We start from the raw sequence: 5178 nt of genomic DNA on the forward strand, positions 1-5178 counted from the left end.
GAGAGGTCTGCCGCGCCATGTGGTCACCTCTGGGGCAGGCGGGGATCCGAACTCATGCGGAAGTGGCTTTAGCTTCTTAGTGCTGTGCTTTAACCCGCTGCGCCACCAGGGAGGGCCTGGACTTACTTTTAATGGTGTTTTGGGATGGATTTCAAAAAGCATGTTAGTTAACCATTAGTCCTCCACTGTTGATTTCATTTGTGTGTGGCCCTGGAGGAGGGTGATTTTCTACTGTGGTTTGCCTGGGACAGTCCTGTTCACTGTCTCTTGTCCCAGCATCATAGTTATTAATAAGGATGTGTTCAGTCTTAGAAGTGTATCACTTTAAATGGTAAATTATAGGAGTCATATACTCCATGATGTTTTTTTCTCAACTTCCCTTTTTTGATAGGTGAATAAACAAACATTGTTTCCATCTCTGATGCCCAGATACTTGCGTGCAGTGTTTTGGAGAAGTGTTGCATGCAGTGTTTTGGAGAAGTGTTGGAAGAACACTTGGAGGAATCCTCACCCATCTTTCAGGTAGAGTCCTAAGTGGGACAACATTAAAATAAATCATTTGTAAATAGGCTGGTGACTGTGGTGTTATTGGGTCCCTTAGTTCTAATTGGGATTCAAAAGTTGTGGTTGCTATGCTTTCAAACATAGAATGGTTTGATTTGTCCACCAATCATGACGTTTCTGACTTTAAGAATAGTATTTCCATCGACACTGTTGGTGTTCTCAAATCCGGTTTAACTTCATGCTGTTTTCCTGGAGTGGCTCTCTGGATTTCTCTGGTCTTGGATGATGTTGGTCAGTTGATCAGAAAGGCAGTAGCTGGGCTCCTTGGTGCTTTTGTGAAATATTTTTAGCTGGACGATTGTTGATTTTGCTCCGATAAGATCTGGAGGAAGTGAGAGCCTATCACATAAGGGATGTGCTTGGCGTCACAGCCCTGGATGACCCTGACCTCGAGATGCCTTTGGGAGCAGCTCTGCAGACATTTATTATTGCTATTTGTTCCTATCCCATTAAAATGATTCCTCTCCTTCCTGCTTGGTTAGAATCTAAGAAGAGATTCTTCTGGGAGTTTTGTAGACTTCAGGCGAGGACGAAACACAACCTGATTTAGGGTCTGGTTTTAGTGCTGGTGTTTTCACGTTCTTGTGCCCATGTGGCAGTCGTCTGCCCTCCCTGGAGGTGGCTGTTGGCACCACAGCAATTTTCCTTTTAGGAAGTAACATTTCCTTTGAGGATGTGGAGGAAATTCTGCTCCCCATAACACAGATATGAGCTGGGCTTTGGTTCACACAACACAGGGACAATGACGCTGCCCTTTTTGTTGTGAAACTCCTTTAGAACCGGAAGCAGAATTCTCTTTTATTTAAACGAATTAAGTATTACATTGGGGTGGTGTTAGTGGGCTCACAAATAAAGAGGAGGGTATCAACAACTCTGCTCTGTGCTCTGTTTATTTGCAGGGGCCGTGTATGATCAGGGATGGAGAGATCAGAGAGCTATTTTTATATCAAATAGCAGTATTAGAGGAGAAAATCCATCAACCCTCCCATTGTAACCCAAGCACCAAAAGCTATGGCACTCAAATGCTGTTACTTCTCTTATCTCCTCTTCAACATTTCACTTAGTGCTTGTGTTTCCAGGAATTGGGAGTGGGGTAGAGGGCGTGCAAGGGATGGAGCAGCCAAGAGAGCAACCACTGGCATTGCTGATTTTCCATTAAATGTGGCTCCTTCAGCGCATTCTCATACTTTGATTCATCCAAAGTTTTGAGAAATGGCGTATTCTTATGAGAGGCTGAGAAAGCATCAGACTTAAATGCTGTCCTCAAGATGTTAATAGCTTTTGGGAAAGATGGAAAAGCAGCTGGTGTATGAGGGTTCTGAGAGGTGTGTGTGAGGTGAGAAAAGAAAGCAAGTATGGTAGGGTGAATGGGCAGTTTAACACCCTTAGAGGAGAGCTAAAATGAGCCAGATGGAATAGCTCCAGATTGGGTATTGTGCTAGGCTTGTTTAGGATATATTGTTTTTGAGGAAGTGTCAGTCAATAAGATTTACAACCATAAAAGGATTCTTTGTATTTGGTTAAACTCCGTTTTTCTGTGAAGGTACTATGCCACGGAGTGTTCAACCTCCCAGTTACCAAAGTGTCTTGAGGAGAAATAGGCCCCTTTTCATAACGTAACAGCCTTGAGTGAAGAGCTTTTGGATTTCTGACTGGAGTGATTTGGTCAGTCGATCAGAAAGCCAAGCCTCATGTTGGGTGGCACGCTCTTGTGCTGGCAAGAACCTCACATCCCCACACCCCGGCCTCCCTTTTTCCTTTCTCATACATCCTTAGGGTTTCAGAGTTTCCTTTTAGGACATACTTTTTTTTTTTTTTAGCTTGAAAACAGTGGTATTGATTTTGATGACATAGAATATGGAGAGAAGAGAGGGTTCACAGGGTGGGGTGGGGGTCAAGGAGGGCAGGTGTTAGAGGAAGGGCCCAGGCAGTAGTAGGATTGGGCTATCCCTTTGGGAGATTCTGAAGCCCAGTGCTTTTCTCCACAGCACGGTCTGTCTGGGCATCAACCCTGCCCAGAAGGAGCCATTAACACAGCAGGCAAGACATTTGACATATTGAGAGTGCTAGCTGATGAAGATGCATGGAACTGGAGGTGGGATGGGAGAAAACTGCATACACACCGAGGTCTAGAATGGAAAATCCTAGGTAAACAGAGGGCATCATCAGTGAGTAAGTTTGGCTGGAGGCTGAGGAGTATAAGGGGAATGGAAGGAAAGTGGGAAAGAGGCTTGGAGCAGATGCAGGCTAGAGTTTTGGATTTGATTCAGGCAGTAGATCCACTAACAATTATTTTTTTTGAAAGGCTATGATATGATCAAAGATTAATCCTGCAGTGGTACTTGGTGGGAGGAGGGACTTCTATCAGGAGACTGGCAGTGGTCCAAGCAGTATTTAATATAACATTTTAAAAAATCTGTGAAACCAATTAAATGTTTGCCATAATTAAAATTATTTCCTACAGCAAATAATTTCTCAAGTAGCGGAGCTATTTATGGGTGACATATAATAAGAATTCTCATTGATGAGTTGGCAACTTTAAATTAGTGTGTCTGTGCAGATTAGTTTGTATAGTGTTTGATATTATTGTCTTGTGAGCCAAATTGCTGGGTTCTAAAGCCAGCCTCACCACTTGTGAACCATGAGGCCTTGGGTAAGTTACTTAACCTTCTGTGCCTCAGTACTGCCACCTCAGATGGCCTTCATGAATATTATCGTCATCACCACCACCATCTAGTAACATTTATAATGAATTAAATCTCTTGCAGAGATGCAAGATTTTTTTTTTTTTTTTAGTATTCCAAATATACACCTTCTGGAGGGTGAGAGTAACTTACTCTCCATTCCATGATCCCATGGTCTTAAGCTCCTAGGAATTTATTTTCTTATCAGAATAAGAACGTACTTTGCGCTTTAGGATGCCAGAGGAGTTGAAATTCTCTTTGTCTCCTTTGTTCATGGACTCAGGATGGGCTGGTGTAGGTCATCATATCTGTCTTACGGAAGGAAAAATGAAAGGTAGAAGGTCAAAATGGGTACCTGCCAGTTGAATAAACTCTCTTTAAGATTCTTTCCTAGATATCCTAAGTACTTCCACTGTTGATTATCTTTATATTTGAGGGATGCCAGGGAAGACAATTTCCTCTAGGCATTTTTGTCTTTCCACCACTAAACTGGATGTTCTATTACTAAGGAAAAGTGGTTGGTTGGGTATGTGTGGGTGGCTAGTGTTCTCCTCCTCAGGGGACCTCTCTGCAGAAAAGTTACCTCAAGGGCTTCAGAGAATGTTGTCTATTTCTAAGGTAGCAATGATCATAGTTGCCTTTCCCTAGATCACCAGTTTCCAGTGGTCTAATTATTTAAGTTTGTATAATATCCTGGGGTTTTGCCTTTAAGAAATTGGTTCAAGTAAGAAAAGAAAACAGCAAAAAGATATGGGCACAAAGAAGGTTTTAAATTTATTTAGTTGTCAGCCGTGTTTGTGTGTGTGTGTGTGTGTGTGTGTGTATGTGTGAAACCTTAGTTTATATCTAAAGATACAGTATGTGGGTCATTTGCTCCTTGATTAATGTTTAGGAAAGCTTTCTATGTGGTCCACATCCTGCCCATCCACAGACAGGTTGGCAGTAATATGAAAACACAGTGAATGTCATGAGATACAGAAAAGGGAGGTGATAAACCTGATTATGAAATAAGACAAGAAAGCTTATCAGGCAAAGTTTATATACAAGGAAGGACCATGGCAACAAGTTTAGAATGATTTACATAACCTCAAGTTAGAGTCATGTTGAAAACAAACCCATGAGCACTGTCTGTTAAGATCGCACACCCAGGAGGAGAAGGGTAAGGTCTAGGGCCATATCTGCAGTAAATAATTCATGTAATTAAAAAAAAATTGGCTTAACCTCTTCATGCCTTAATTACTATTGTAAAATAAGAAACAATACCTAAGGTTAGATTTTAATTGTGGTGGAATATATGTAGCATAAAACTTACCATCATAACCATTTTAGAGTGTACTTGTTCAGTGGCATGAAATACATCACGGGGTGTAACTGGTCGCTATAATCAAGTTCAGAGCGCTGTCCATTCATATGTTGATGGACATTAGAGTTGTTTCCCTATTTTTGCTGCTATATCTATGGGGTGCAGACTTCTCTTTGAGCTAGTGATTGATCTCACTGTCTTCAGGTAGAGAGCCCGAAGTGGGACTCCGTCAGCCTACCTTTGCTGCGACCTTGTAACTTCCCATTCACTCTTTAGGCCCCAAAGTTCCAGCTTCCCTGAAAACTGCTCTGACCTTGTCGCTGTGACTTTTGAATTGCCAGACCTAGAGGCTCTGGCCTCATCTTCTTGGCTTTTTGTTCTGGCCGCATTTGGCAGCTGTTACCACTGCATTCTTGACCTTCCTCCTCGGTTCACCGTTCCCTTTATTTTCCCTTCCCCTTAGACAGTTTTCTGTTGGCATCCTGTGTCCACTCACCCTCTAATTCTCCTTTACTGTCTTCAGGTGAGGACAGCACCCACCATGTATTTTCTGATGACCCGCAACCCTTATTTCCAGACTGCCTCTTACAACTTCCTCCCTCCTGACTGCCTTGCCTACTTACTCTC

The sequence above is a fragment of the Condylura cristata genome, unplaced genomic scaffold, assembly GCF_000260355.1.
Source record: "Condylura cristata isolate star-nosed mole 26May11 unplaced genomic scaffold, ConCri1.0 scaffold00014, whole genome shotgun sequence".
In the NCBI taxonomy this organism is placed as follows: domain Eukaryota; kingdom Metazoa; phylum Chordata; class Mammalia; order Eulipotyphla; family Talpidae; genus Condylura; species Condylura cristata.